This window comes from Carlito syrichta, unplaced genomic scaffold (genome assembly GCF_000164805.1).
Source record: "Carlito syrichta isolate Samal-C Ts95f unplaced genomic scaffold, Tarsius_syrichta-2.0.1 Scaffold309189, whole genome shotgun sequence".
NCBI lineage: Eukaryota > Metazoa > Chordata > Mammalia > Primates > Tarsiidae > Carlito > Carlito syrichta.
The window spans coordinates 281,081-296,781 of NW_007253285.1; the positions used below are offsets into that span (position 1 = coordinate 281,081).

Here is a 15,701-nt window from a genome sequence, read left to right on the forward strand (position 1 = left end):
TGGGTCTTGAACCCGCGGGCTCAGGCAGTCCACTCACCTTGGCCTCCCAAAGTGCTAGGATTACAGGCTGAGCCACCGAGCCCGGCCTGGCTAGACTCTTAATGAAATGCATTGATTAGTGGAGGAAGTTAGTTAGCTCAGAATACTAGATTCATACTTCCACTTTTAGGTCTTCTGTGAGCCAGAGTGGAGGAGAGAGATGGTCTTTTCGGTTAAGAGAGCCAGGCTGTTTATCTACACACTCCTTACCCCTCAACCCCCTGTTCCAGCGTGGTGCGGATATTCATTTAAGGCCAAAGCACACTCGAAGGACCCGGCAGCATGTTGCCTAAGGAGTCACTGGACACTTATTTGGAGAATCGTTTGTATTGATTTTCCTTTTAATTGTTATTTTCTTGCTCTGTAGTATTCTTGTGAGTGAACCCTGGGCTGCAACCATTGTGGTGTGGTGGATTTAACTAACTGTGACGATTTAAGTCACATACAACAGTGTTGGGAAGTGAGGATGGCATGGGTGTGTTTAAGGCTTATTGTTCATTAACCCAGGAAGTCTTTACATGAACTTTTTTTTTTTTGAATTGGGGTCCCACTCTGTCACCCAGGCTGGAGTGCGGTGGCACCATCACGGCTCACCACAACCTCGGCTTCTTGGGCTCAGGTGATCCCTCCCCCTCAGCCTCCCGAGTAGCTGGGACTACAGGCACGCACCAACATGCCCAGCTAACTTTTTGATTGTTTTATAGAGACAAGGTTTCACTCTGTTGCCCAGGCTGGTCTCGAACTCCTGGGCTCCAGCGATCCTCCCGTCTCAGCCTCCCAAAGTGCTGGGAGTACAGGCATGAGTCATTGCTCCAAGCTGGTTTAAGGTTTTATTATTCATTAACCCAGGAAATCTTTCTGTGGACTTTGATATGAATGTGTTTAGTGCCGGGTGAAAATACACTACCCCTTTGAAAACATACATAGTGTTGTCGTTGAAATAATGGGTTTGCTTCTGTTGACGTGTAACCGTGTTTTACTTTTCTCATGATGGTGCCCCCAGGGAACTTAGCAATGTGGAGGCGGAAGAAACTGGAATTCACCTTGAGGCAGGGCCATTTATTGTTCCAGACCGGAGCCCAGGTTCTCAAAACCCACCTGTGCAGATGGCTGGGCTAACTCGTCTCAGAAACGGATCCGCACACCCAGAGCAGATGCATTGGCCACCCCCCACCCCCACCTCTTCGGCATGGGATCCTAAAGGCAGTGACCGTGTCTCTGCCAACTGGCCTCGCCCCCTCTGTTGCCTGCCACTGCTTACACTCCTGTCCCGGACCCTGGGGGTCACTGAACAAATGTCTCCTTCACACGCTTTTATTAGACTGACGATGTGTTGAGCTGTTTCAATCTTCTCTTTTCTAAAGAACCAGTGTTTTGGTTTTTTTGTTTTTTGTTTTTTGTGTTACTTACATCTTCCAACTTATGCTGGTGGTTTTTTTTATTTTTTGTTTTTTTTGTGTGTCTTTGCTGCTGCAGGCCAGATTCTCTTAACATCTGATGATCTGATTACTGCAGGAGTTTGGGGCTGAGGGCCAAGGTGTATAGCCCTTGGTATTTTTCAACCCCGGGTTTTCAGGTATGGGCAAGTGTGACCTCTATTCGGGTCATCTCAGCTCCCATATTCTTGACATTTTCAGCCAGATCTTTCCTTCTTGCAGGGTAGGGTATCCTCCTGTGTTTTGGGGAACTTAGTTTGATTGTTAGTTTTTTGAGTTGGGGTTTCACTCTGTTGTCCAGAATGGAATGCATAGCATGATCATGGCACACTGTATCCTCGACCTCCTGGGCTCAAACTATCCTTCTGCCTCAGCCTCCCAGTAACTGGGACTACCGGTGTGTGCCACCACACCCTGTTGATTTTTAAAAAGTTATTTTTAGAGATGAGGTCTCACTATGTTGCCCAGGCTGACCTCGAACTCCTAGCCCTGAAGTGATCCTCCCACCTCAGCCTCCCAAAGTGCTGGGATTATAGGTGTGAGCCACTGCACCAGCCTATTGTAGGATTTTGAACAGCATCCTTGGCCTCTAATCACTAGATGCCAGGCTTTCCCTCCCTGCCCCCCACCCCTGGTTGTGACAACCAGATGTCTTTGGACATTACCAGATGTTTTCTGGAAGGCAAAACCACCCCCAGGTTGAGAACCATGATGTCACTCTTAGAGCTGCAGATTAAATTTGGATCTCAATAATATTTTTTTTTGAACCCTTCTACTGTTTCCTCGTGGTCTTTCCCATTAGGAAATGTGTGTGTGTTGAGGGGGTGGGGACGAACCACACATTGATCATGGTTGAAATTATGTTCTATTTGAAATCCCAACTCTCCCCAGGAGGTTTGGGCATTTCCAGTCATATTTACCATCCAAGTCATGTGTGAAATTGTTCAGCCTAGTTAGAATATTCCCGGCCAGCTGTCCCCTCTACCCTCAGGCTTTCTTTGGTCCCCCTTCTGGGACCCCACACCCCCCAAGTGCTCTTTGAGAGTCTTTCTCTAGAGCCCTAGAGAAATATTGATGACGCTGAGTAATTAAACTGACAGTTGTTCCTCACGAGGAAGAAGAGGGTCGTATTCTCACAAGCCTTGGTGAGCATGTCAGTTACATGTCATCACATCTAATTACAGCTGTTTTCCTCTCCCCCATATATTTAGTACTGTTTTATTCTGGTATACATTAAAAAATATATGTAGAGAGACTCAGAAATTGCCCCAAGAATACAGAGAGTTCCCTTCTGTGTGCCAGCCACCCAGCACAGTGGTGGTGACATCTTACATCACAATCATACAGAATCAGAACCAGGTAGTTGTCCCAGGTGCTGCCTGCAGGCCTTGTTCGTGTTTCACTGGTTTTGCATCCACGCATCTTATGTGTGTGTGCCTGTGTGTAATTCTCAACAGTGTTGTCCCACGCATAGAGCTGTGTACCCGCCAGCACAGTCACAGTAGAGAGCTGTTCCGGGACAGTCCCTCGTGCTCCTCCTTGGCGCCCCCTCCTGCCCTCCTCCGACCCCTGGTACCTGCCGAGCTGTCCTTCTCTCTAATTTTGAGATTGGCTTTTTTCACTCAGCGCCTTTGCAGCCCACCCACGTGCAGGACGTGTCTGGTTTGTACCGTCTTATCACGCAGCGGTGTCGCCTTGCTCTGGAACACTTGAATACTTCCTGCTGGCACCTGTCGCGTTCCAAGACTAACAGTTACTTGCATAATAAGTTGCTCTAATTTTGTCCCATGGCTGTTAAGAGCTCAGAGTCTCATGACCCTCCTTGTTTGCTCCTTGTAGTATATTATTTAAAGTGCTGTTGTCAAGGATTGTGTGTGTGTGTGTGTGTGTGTGTGTGTGTCTATTTCTTTAATAGTTTGTGGTGGATTTGGTCAGACCTGGTGTGCTTGAACTTTTGTTCATCATGGTAGAAGATTCCCATTCCTCTTCCTATTCTTGAACTCTTTATCTGATATGGAAACTTCATGAAATAAAATGACTTCTAGGCCGGATGCGATGACTCACACCTGTAACCCCAGCATCTTGGGAGGCTGAGGCTGGAGGATCATTTGAGATCAGCCTGGGCAACATAGCAAGACCTCATCTCTATAAAAAATAAAAATATTAGCCAGACGTGCGAATTTGGTAGAACCCAGCTACGTTCCACAAATGCGGCCAGGCACAATGACTCACGCCTATAATTCCAACACTTTGGGAGGCAGAGGTGGGAAGATCGCTTGAGCCTAGGAGTTCGAGACCAGCCTGGGCAACATAGAGACAAAATAAAAACAGTGAGCCAGCCATGGTGGTGCGTGCCTATATTCTCAGCGACTCAGGAGGTGGAAGGATCACCTGAGCCCAGGAGGTTGAGGCTACAGTGAGCCCTGTTTGTGCCACTGCACTCCAGCCTGGGTAGCAGAGTGAGAGCCTGACTCAAAACAAACAACAAAATACCAGCTACTACTTTTATCACTGGTACTGTGTGGCAGGATAGAGAATCCCGGAAGAAGGATCTGGTAGATAGTTGGCATGGGGGCCACACAGGAATCTGAGTTCAGAGCGTGGTCAGAGAGAAAGGACAGAATTTGAAGGCTATTAACCAATAGTACCAGAGAAGAAGAAGGGTTTTAGGATTCACGTGTCTGTACGACTTAGCAGTACATCTGAAGGAAATATAGGCTGGAGAAAGATCTCAGATACCTGGTAGCCACACAGCACCTAGGTATTGAAAAAACAAAACAAAACTCACCTTCAAAGTTACCTAAAAGACCCGGGTTTGCGTCCCAGTTCCTCCATGCCTACATTTTGGCAAACCACTTTGTTACGGTTCTAAGTGGCCATCTGAGTACAGACAGTCCCCGACTAATAATGGCTTGACTTAGACTTTTCAACTTTACAATGGTGCAATAATAATACGCTTTTAGTACCATACTCAACCGATGACACGAGATATTTCCCATTGTATTATAAAACAGGTCTCGTGTTGGGTAATTCTGACCAACTGCAGGCTAGTGTGGGTGTTCTGATCATGTCTAGGAGAGGTGAGGCCAAGCTATGGTATTCAGTAGGTTAAGTGCATGAAGCACATTTTCAACGTACGGTACTTTGACTTAGGATGAGTTTATCAGGGGTGGATTGTCAGCCATCGCACGTTGAGAGGCTTCTGTCCCTAATTCCAAGTTCAGTGGAAAAGGAAGGAAGAAAGAAGAGTCTGGAATATCGGGTAAGAGACGGGCTGACCTGCATATGTAAGAAGGAATGAGGTGGGCACAGCTCTGACAACCTGGCCAGGTTTTCTACTAACAGACCGTAACAGGGCAATTAAAAAGAGTTAAGGCTGGGTGCAGTGGCTTACACCTGTTGTCCCACCACTTTGGGAGGCCGAGGCGGGAGGATCGCTTGAGTCCCAGAGTTTGAGACCAGCCTGGGCAACATAGCAAGACCTTGTCGCTATAAAAAAATAAAAAAAAATTAGGAGGATGTCATGATGCATGCCTGTAGTTCTAGCTACTAGGGAGGCTGAGGTGGAAGAATTGCCTGAGCCCAGGAGGTCGAGGCTACGGTGAGCCGTGATTGTGTCACTGTACTCCAGCCTGGGCGATAGAGTGATATTCCAACTCAAAATAAATAAAATAGGATAAAAAAGACTTTTATGTGACTGGGCTATTGGGTTCGAGCACGTGTAATGCGGTTGCTGTCACAGCCTTCATCTGTTACAGCCCTACGTGGAATAGCTGGGTGAACGAATGACTTGGAGTTTCCTAGGTTGCCAAACGGAAATGCAACAAGATGTTCTGTCGTCCACCAGTACTGCAACAGGACTCAGTGGGAAGGGGATTTCTTTACTGTGAGCCTAGACTTCTAAGGACATGCCTTCGAGTCAGGCAAAGTGGCCACGACTGTGCAGGGAGCATCTTGGTCAAAGGCGTGACAAGGAAAGCTGACAGAGGCCAGGGGTGATCTCTACCCAAGGCTCACAGCCCTACCAGGAGCAATGGCTTGGGGTCCAGAATGCGTGTGGCACCCCAAGGAGCCTCCTTGATCACAGGGATAAGATGCTTTGTGAAAGGGACACGAACAGGTGACTCTTGTCCCTTGGATTCTTTCAGGAGCTCAGGTCCTGGGCTTGCCCGTTGGGGAGGCATGCCCGGTGAGAAAGAGCCCAGTATAGAAGCTAGAGCAGTGGTTTTTTTTGTTTTTTTGTTTTTTTTTTTAGTTGGAGTCTCACTCGGTCGCCCAGACTGGAGGGCAGTGGCTGCTCCCGGCCACCGCAGCCTCGACCTGCTGGGCTCCGGCGATCCTTCCACCTCAGCCTTCCAAATAGCCGGAATTACAGGCATGCGCTACCACGCCTGGCTGATATTTTGATTTATTGTGGAGATGAGATCTCGCTGCCCAGGCGGGTCTCGAACTTGCGGGCTCAGGCAGTCCACTCACCTCAGCCTCCCAAAGGTGTGGGATTACAGGCTGAGCCACCAAGCCCGGCTTGTTTTGTTTTTTAACCACTTATTTATTTTTCTTTTTTTAGAGACAGAATATTGCTTTGTCACCCAGGCATGCAATTAGGAGGACTGGATTCTTCCATACAGTATTTTAAAGAATAAGCAAATCAGGGGCTCTTTTTACATGTTCCGAAGGGTCATTTCTGCAGCTGACTTTTCACCAGAGTTATTCTTTTCCAGTATTTTGCCATAAAAAGTTAAAACACGTTTTATCAGTTCTAAAAGTAAAAATGGGGAACAGAAATAGTTCTAGCATGACTGCGTTAGTTAGGCTTGTGCACTGTTAAAAAATGTGCTTCTGAAACGGAGACATCTCTTTCAAGGAGTTCACAGGGTTCTTTATAGGAAAGTAGCTTTATCTGTCTTCTCCTGTTATCTCTGAGATTTCTTTTCTCTGAGGCTCCTGAGTGAGATAGCTTTACCGAAGCAAGACCCATCATCAAATGATGAGGTCAGAGATATCACTTGGGTTGTTAAACGTCCTCTGAGTCTCTTAAAATCCCCATTGGCTCTTAAACCGCCACCAGATCCCAAATGTGACTCTTCAGAATTGGGGTGTGCATGTGAAACAATGAAACAAGGTATCCTCAGAAGAATTAAAGGCCTCCCCATGAGGGTTTTGTTTTGCCTTGTTCTGAAAGTTGTTCATCGTAAGTTCATTACCGATGAAGTTGAATAAGCACTCCCTCATGAAAAGCAGAATTTTGGAAGCATATTTAAAAGTATGTTATCATAATGTTTTTTTTTTTTTAAGTTGGAGTCTCACTCTGTCGCCCAGACTGGAGCGCAGTGGCCGCTCCCAGCCACTGCAGCCTCCACCTGCTGGGCTCCGGCGATCCTTCCACCTCAGCCTTCCAAGTAACTGGAATTACAGGTGTACACTACCACACCCAGCTAATTTTTGATTTATTGTAGAGATGCGGTCTCACCAAGTTGCCCAGGCGGGTCTCGAACCCACGGGCTCAGGCAGTCCACTCACGTCAGCCTCCCAAAGGCACAGGATTACAGGCTGAGCCACCAAGCCCGGCTTGTTATCATAATGTTGTTATCTTTTTTCCTTTTTGAGTTAGGGTCTCACTCTTTTGCCTAGGCTGGAGTGCAGTGGCATGATCACAGCTCACCGCAGCCTTGGCCTCCTGGGATCAGGCGATCCTCCTATCTCAGCCTCCCAAGTAGCTGGACTATGGGCGCTTACTACCATGTCTGGCTAATTTTTAAAAATTTTTTTTATTTTTTGATAGAGATGGAGTTTCACTGTGTTACTCAGGCTGGAAAATTACCTTTAAAAAATACTAAAATCTGTGTATTATAGCATTGCTGTTCAACTCAAGCGGGTGCTTTTTCTGTCATAGGAAAGAGATATGGTATTTCCTTAGGGTTTGACTAGTGTGGGGTTTTGGGAACAATGTGAGTAAATGTAACTCTGTGGCATAGCCATTGTGCCATCTACTCAGACTTCGTATGTTGGCATTTTGTTTATTCAGGTTTTTTTTGTTTTTGTTTTTTTGAATTGGAGTCTCACTCTGTGGCCCAGCCTGGAGTACAGTGGCATGATCAACGGCTTATCACAGCTTTGACCTCCTGAGCTCAGGCGATCCTTCCTCCTCAGCCTCTCTAGTAGCTGGAACTACAGGCATGCACCACCATGCCTGACCGATTGATTGATTGTAGAGATGAGTTCTATGTTGCCCAGGCTGGTCTGGGGCTCCTGGGCTCAAGCAATCTTCCTGCCTTGGCCTCCCAAAGTGCTGGGATAACAGGTGTGAGCCACCACAACTGACCTCTCTTTTTTTTTAATTGCTTAATCTCTGGAACCTATGATGTGTATATATATATTGAGTTAGAGTCTCACTCTGTCACCCAGGCCTAGTGCAGTGGCACACTCATGGCCACCCCAGCATCGACCTGCTGGACTCCGGTGATCCTTCCACCTCAGTCTTCCAAGTAGCTGCAACTACAGGCGCATGCTACCACGCTCGGCTAATTTTTTGATTTATTGTAGAGACGAGGTCTCGCCAAATTGCCTATGCTGATCTTGAACCTGTGGACTCAGGCAATCCACTTGCCTTGGCTTCCCAAAATGCTGGGATTACAGACTGAGCCACCGAACCCGGCCTGTGTCTTGAAGATGGAAGATAGAGAAGCAGCTGGCATTCGCCGTCTCCACTCTGTTCTCTGGGCCTGTTCATGTCATCTGATCATTTTAGTGAATGACACATCCTGATCAGACCACAGGCAGCCCCTTAATGAGTGAACCTTCACCATCCGCTCAGCACCTTCTCTTTCCTTGTCTACCTCTCTTGGTTGTGATGAGTAAGCGTGGGATTTTTCTTTCTGCCTAATTTTCACCCCGCGTGTTGTGTTCCCGCCAGCCGCAGCAATGAATCACTCTGGAAGCTGGTTAAGGGCGGTCGAATCAGCAGGCACTACTTTTATTTGCTGAGAATTAATGGAAGGCTGCTTGTCAGCTCACACCCTTGTTGCTATCATCAGATTTCCAGGGAGGAAGGAGATGGAGTTGAATTACCTTAAAAGTTCCTGGATTTAATCTAGGATTGGGAGTGAGTTCTTTTCCATGCATCTCCTTGCATGTTTTCCCTTCCTAGCAGGAAAAAAGAAAAAAAGAAAAAAAGAAAATAACAGCCTTTAATCCTGTGTTTATTCACCTTGTGACTTTTTGACATTAGAATATGCTATAAATGAGACATCTCTCTTAGGTGAACTTTAGTGCTTGTTTGTAGATTGTATATAGTTTAAATAAAAAGATTCCTCATGACTCCAAATGGGATATTGAATTTCTTAGAACACAAGTCTATACTGCCATCTATTTTTTTTTTGTTGAGTTGGAGTCTCACTCCGTCACCCAGGCTGGAGTGCAGTGGCAATGATCATGGTTCACCGCAGCCTCCAGCTACCGGCTTTAGGCAATCCTTCTTGCTCAGCCTCCTGAGTAACAGAGACTACGGGCACGTGCCACCACGCTAGGCTAATTTAAAAATTTTTTTGTAGAGATGAGGTCTTGCTATGTTGCCCAGGCTGGTCTTGAACTCCTGGGCTCAAGCAGTCCTGCCTCGACCTCCCAAAGTGCCTGGGTTACAGGCGTGAGCCACGTTGTCCGGCCTACACCACTATCTGTTGATGGTGAAATGAACTTACTAAGTAGCTCATTTGTTGAGCATTAGCTGACCTTGACACGGTAGAATTAACGTCTCTGGAGATGGTTTCATGGTGGAAATCTGGGCTTGATAGGTTGGCAATGATACCTCAGTGATGACATCTTTACCTGATCTGGGACTCAACACCCAAGGGACCAAGCGATTCAACTGAGAAGGGACATTCCTGGAGTATCTATTCACCAGTCTGTTAATACAGACTAATGATAAGAAACGTGAGCGTGGTGAGTGATTTCTTTGCTTCAGAGATCATTGCTTGTGAAAAACCACTGTGGATGGAATTCGGTGTCATTGGCTTGCGTCATGGAACCTCTGGTTGGCCTGCATGCTGTGAGACCACAGCTGTCGTGACTAGCTAGGAGGGTTCTCACCCCTTCCGCTGAGACCACGGTGGTATAGAGAAAGAGCCAAGACCATTGAGTATGTCTGGTTGCCGAGGACGCCAAGGCTGTCCAGTTGACTAATTAATGCACCTTGGAAAGTCTTTCAGATTTATCTAGAAACTATAAACCTCTAGCATCCAAAACAACGAAAATCATAGAGGACATCTATGAAGCACTTATTTGGCGCCACACGCTGTGCTCCTTGCACTTATTTGGCACCATATGCCCCTTTGTATACCGATGTACACTATCGCATTGAATCCTCTGCATGTTCAGAACCATTATTAATCCCCTGTAGAACTGAACAGCCTGCAACTTAGAGAGGGTTAAGCACCTTGCAAATCTCACAGCTAGATGGGATCGCAAGTCTCCTGACTCCTCCGGGGTCTGTGTATTCATTGCTTCTCTGCCAAGTTGATATCTCAAGAGCTTATCACAGCTCTCATGGCCAGGTGGCTTGGCCGTCCCAAGAACTGGCGGTGCCATTGGGAATTATTTGGGCTTTTTCTAGTGCCGTGTGATCCCACGCTAGGCAGCGGTTATCTTTCAAGGTTATTTTGGGGCTTGGGTATCCAGTAGATGGCATGTTTTGTCTAGGATTCCCTCAAACGTAGGACAGATATCTGGGGCTAGAATCTCAGTATTTACAAACAGGCAAAACAAAAAAATAGTGAACTCAGCAGAAAGAACCAGTCTGCGGAATTAACACCATGTGGATTTTGTCAGACATCACTGGTCCCAACGAGGAGATGGTTGGTGGACATAGTAATGGGCCGTTTTGCTGACTGCCATCTCATAGTGCAAAATACCGATCACAGGTATGAGGTTCTTGGGCCCCATGGGCTTTGTAGGGCATTCCAGCAGAGGCTCCTGATGGTCCCTGGTGAGGTTGCCACGGACTGGAGTCACGTGAAGTGGCAGCCAAGGAGGGTGACACACAGCTGGCACACGGGGTCAGCAGAACAGCCCTGGTGGTGAGTGCTCTTAGACCCGGCTGCCCACATGTCCAATAAGGCACTCTGGTCTCTACCCGGCTTCCCCTAGGTCATCTAGGAAGAAACACCACCTTCAACATACCCGGCCTGCAAACACACCCAGCCCGCAGTGCCACTCTGAGCAGTGAGGTCTTTATTGTCTGGTCAGGACCAGACAGACTTGCTCGTGTTCTTTTGCCTTTCCTGATCCTCCCTGTCACTGAAGTCGGTGTCCCCAGGTGCCTGCTTCTAGGGAGGAGCCCAGGCTCGCTGAGTGTGTCATATTGTTGTGTTGCTTCTTGTCTTTTTTTTTTTCTTTGAATCTGAGTCTCACTCTGTCAGCCAGGCTAGAGTGCAATGGCGTGATCATAGCTCACTGCAACTCCCAACTCTTGGGCTCAAGTGATCCTCCTGCCTCAGCCTCCTGAGAAGCTGGGACTACAGGCATGTGCCACTATAACTGGCTAATTTTTTGTAATTTTTTTGTAGCATCAAGGTCTCGTTATATTGCCCAGGCTGGTCTTGAACTCCTGGGCTCAAGTGATCCTCCCACCTCAGCCTCCTGAGTAGTTGCAGCTACAGAACTGCAGGCATGTACCATTACTTGGGCTGGCTAATTTTCTTTTTGTTTTTTAGTTTTTTTGTTTTGAATCAGGGTGTCATTTGTTGCCAAGGCTGGCATGCAGTGGCACGATCACAACTTACCCCAGTCTTGACCTCCTGGGCTCAAGTGATCCTTCTGCCACAGCCTCCTGAGTAACCGGGACTACAGGTGTGTGCTACAATGCCCAGCTAACTTTTTTATTATTATTATTATTTCTGTATTTTATTGTAGCAACAAGGTTTCGCTGTGTTGCCTAGGCTGGTCTCGAACTTTCAGACTCAAGAGATTCTCTCACCTCAGTTTCTCAAAGTTTTGGATTATAGGCGTGAGCCACCATACCCAGCCTATTTCTTATTTTAACTGAAAAAAAAGACCTATCTGTCTATCTATCTATCTATCTATCTATCTGTCTGTCTGTCTCTCTATCTATCTATATTAGAGAGAGAGAGAGAGTGTCAGAGTCAGAGTCTTACTCTGTCACCCCACCCAGACCAGAGTGTAGTGGCACGCTCATGGCCACTGCATCTTCCACTTGCCGGGCTCAGGAGATCCTTCCGTCTCAGCCTTCTAAGTAGCTGGAACTACAGGTGTGCAGCACCATGCCCACCTAATTTTTTTGATTTATTGTAGAGTTGAGGTCTCACCATGTTGCCCAGGCTGACCTTGAGCCCGTGGGCTCAGGCAGTCCTCTCGTCTCTGGCCCCCCAAAAGCGCTGAGATTACAGGCATGAGCCACCACACCTGGCTTAACTGAAATCTTACGACAGGTGCAGAGAGTAGTAATGCACACGATTGAGGCTATTCCTTCTCCGGATGCCGCTTGGCTCTCTCTCCTCCTTGTCTTTTTGTCTTGGATAACTATCTCCTAACACCCCTGTCCTGACTCCACTGTCGTCTAAGCCTGGCCTGGCCTGCTGTGCTCGGAACCCTGGCTTTTGCTGGCCTCACTTCTGAACCTCAGTGTATACCTGTGTATACAAGTTTTGACTTGTCTCTCTGGTCTGACTCAAGATGTTGTGCGTACCTGGCCATGTCCAAACAACCCCACAGTGCACACCTGCCCCTTCCTGCTATGACTGCTGTCACTGCCCAGGCTTGACCCTGCTTCTGTGCTGGACTCTCCTTCCTGTATGCCTTCCCAGGAACCTGGGGGTTGTGACCGGTGTCTATCCTGGGGTCCCAGTGAGGACACGTCTTATCATTTTTTTCTTTGCTGGTGTGGCCACCCTGAAGATACAGTTTTACAATTTTGCAAAAGATTGCTTCATTTACAAGCTCTTGAAGCTGGAGATTCTGTTCCTGCCTATCCCCCCCCATCCCTGTCTCCTTCTCCCTCCCTCCCCATGTGCTTGAAATTGATCATTCAGTCTTGAGTTTCAGACAGGAGAGGCAGAAGATTGTAGTTTGAAATGTTCACAAGCAATTCCTGTCCTAAAGACCTGGATTCCTTCCAGAGTTTCCAAGTAGGCAGTTCTATGCGGTGTTGCTTATCACAGAAGGCTTAACTCTTACGTAAGATTTGGATTTTTATGCTAGGCTGGGGACTCATGCCTGTAATCCCAGCACTTTGGGAGGCCGAGGTGGGAAGATTGCTTGAGCCAGCCTGGACAACATAGCAAGACCTAGTATCTACAAAAATTGAAAAAATGGCCAGGCGTGGTGGCTCAAACCTGTAATACCAGCTCTTTGGGGGGTGGCGAGGTGAGGGAATTGCCTGAACCCACGGGTTCGAGAACAGCCTGGGCAACTTGGCGAGACCTCATCCCTACAATAAATCAAAAAGCTAGCTGGGCATGGTTGTGCATGCCTGTAGTTCTGGCTACTTGGAAGGCTGAGGCAGAAGGATCTCTGGAGCCCAGCAGGTTGACGCTGCGGTGGCCGTGAGTGTGCCACTGCACTCCAGCCCGGGCGATGGAGTGAGGCCCCAACTCAAAAAAAAACAAAAATAGCCGGGCATGGTGACACACGCTTGTAGTCCCAGCTACTTGGAAGACTGAGGTGGGAGAATAATTTGAGCCCAGGAGGTGGAGGCTGCAGTGAGCCGTGATTGTGCCACCAATCACCCTGGGTGACAGAATGGTACCCCAACACAAGCACTCAAACTATAAACATTTTGAAATTTTAAAGCCGGGCTCGGTGGCTCAGCCTGTAATCTCGCGCCTTTGGGAGGCTGAGGTGAGTGGATTGCCTGAGCCTGTGGGTTCAAGACCCGCCTGGGCGGCGAGACCTCATCTCTGCAATAAATCAAAAAATCAGCCGGGCATGGTAGCGCATGTCTGTAATTCCGGCTACTTGGAAGGCTGAGGCGGAAAGATCGCCAGAGCCCAGCAGGTTGAGGCTGCGGTGGCCGGGAGCGGCCACTGCACTCCAGCCTGGGCGACAGAGTGAGACTCCAACTCAAAAAAAAAAAAGAGGATGAGCCTGGCTCGGTGGCTCAGCCTGTAATCCCGCGCTTTTGGGAGGCTGAGGTGAGTAGATTGCCCGAGCCTGCGGGTTCGAGACCTGCCTGGGCAGGCGAGACCTCATCTCTACAATAAAATCAAAAAATTAGCTGGGCGTGGTAGCACGTGCCTGTAATCCCGGCTACTCGGAAGGCTGAGGCGGAAGGATCACCGGAGCCCAGCAGGTCAAGGCTGCGGTGACTGGGAGCGGCCACTGCACTCCACTGCGCAACAGAGTGAGACTCCAACTCAAACAAAACAAAACAAAACAAAAAGAAATATAAAATCCATTGACAAGAGTTTTAACAGAATATTGATAGCTGCTTGTATCTTTTTTTTTTTTTTTCCTGGATTGGGATCTTAACTCTGCCACCCAGGCTGGAGTGCAATGGCACAATTATGGCTTGCCATCTACTGAGCTCAGGCGACCCTCCCACCTCACTCAGCCTCCCCAGTAGCTGGGACTGAAGGCATGTGCCACCACATCTGGCTAACTTTTTGTCTTTTTTGTAGAGACGAGGTCTTGCTGTGTTGCCCAGACTATTCTCAAACTCCTGGCCTCAAGCAGTCCTCTCACCTCGGCCCCCCAAAGTGCTGGGATTACAGGTGTGAGCCACCATGCCCAGCCTGCCTGTATGTATCCTTCGTTTGGTGAATTTTTAGCATGTCTAAATGCAGAGGATGAAAGTGGTTTGTTTTATAACTAGGGAGGAAGAAGTGGGTTATATTTGTCTGCAATGTCAGTCCCCAAAGAAGGGAGGCACCGTGAGAAACCTTGCTCCTTTTTGCTGATTTCATGAAAAGCCAAGGGAAGACAAAGTCAATGTTTTACAATTTTTTTTGAAGAATAAACAGTTTCCTCGTGTTCTGGTACTCAGTTGGCAGGGGGCCAGAAAGCATGCCTAGAGTTTAGGAGTCGTCCCCAATCAAGCTGAGAGAAAAAGTCTGCCGTGCTGGAGGCTGAAATTCAATATGGAGCTGGCGACATGGTGCGTATGCGGTGTGTGCTTGTGTGGGTGTGTGGTGTGTGTTAGTGGCGGGGCAGGCTGGCAGGTGAAGGAAATCTGGAAGCCTTGCCCCGTGGCAGCTATAAATAGAATCCTTTACCCACTTGGGTGGCTAAAATAGATGTGGAAAGGGGTTTATTCTGCCAGTTGGTCAGAATTAAGGCATGATTCAATATATTTTGTCCAAGACAGGCCTCGAAACATACTCATTTTCCTTTCGATTTGAGCCAAGTTTAATTAAGAGCACTGCTTGACAAGCCCTTGAAATAACTGAAACTTCCCTTCAGAAGCTTACTCTGGATGGGGGCATTATGTACAAAATAATGCATTTTTAAAAACGAACATTGAGACCCAGACTCCATGAGACACAGGGACCAGCAGGTATGGAAGGTGAGTGCAGCGAGCTAGGTTGTGGGTGATAGGGAGTTGTGGGGACTGTGGTTAACTGGAGCTCACAGACTTTGGAGACTAGGGGCCAGGCCTTCTAGTTTTTAAAGAGAGGTCAGAAATCTAGCTATCCGTGAGACGTTCCGATTTGTGAAATGTTGACAAGTAACCCAGAACGTTTTGGTTTTCACTGAATGGGCCAAACAAGACTTGAACCCCTTAGATAGTGAAGAGGTTCTGCTACTTAACTTTGGAGCTGAGGCAGAGGATGGGATGGCTTCTATTTTCCTTTGGATTCGTTTGGATTAGTTTTAGCTTGTTTCCAGAGAATAGTTACCGTATCGTGAAGCCAGTTTGAGAAAGTGGCATCTAGGTTAGAGTTTTGCATTTGAGTACGGATCTCCATGGATCCTGGCTGGTTTTTTGCCCATTCTTTATGGGTCATGCCGGGATAGAAACTGGGTCATCATGGGCATGCCACTGCACTTCAGCCTGGGTCACAGAATGAGACTCCTACTCAAAAAAAAAAGGTATAAAAAAAAATCTATATACTTGTTTCTCTGTTTTACATATATAACGTGTATATTTCTGTGTTTATGTTGATTTCTGTCTGACAAGAAGGCCCACCTTTTTTGAAAGTGCTTGGAATGGATCTGTTTTCTTTTCTTTTTTGATTGGAGTCTCACTCTGTCGCCCAGGCTGGAGTGCAGTGGCAC

General features: G+C 47.6%; 1 protein-coding gene across 1 annotated transcript in view; it reads left to right on the plus strand.

Annotated features, from left to right (window-relative positions):
* The window catches only part of MYO10 (myosin X), a 288,302-nt gene that overhangs the window by 12,900 nt on the left and 259,701 nt on the right, over positions 1-15,701 (plus strand).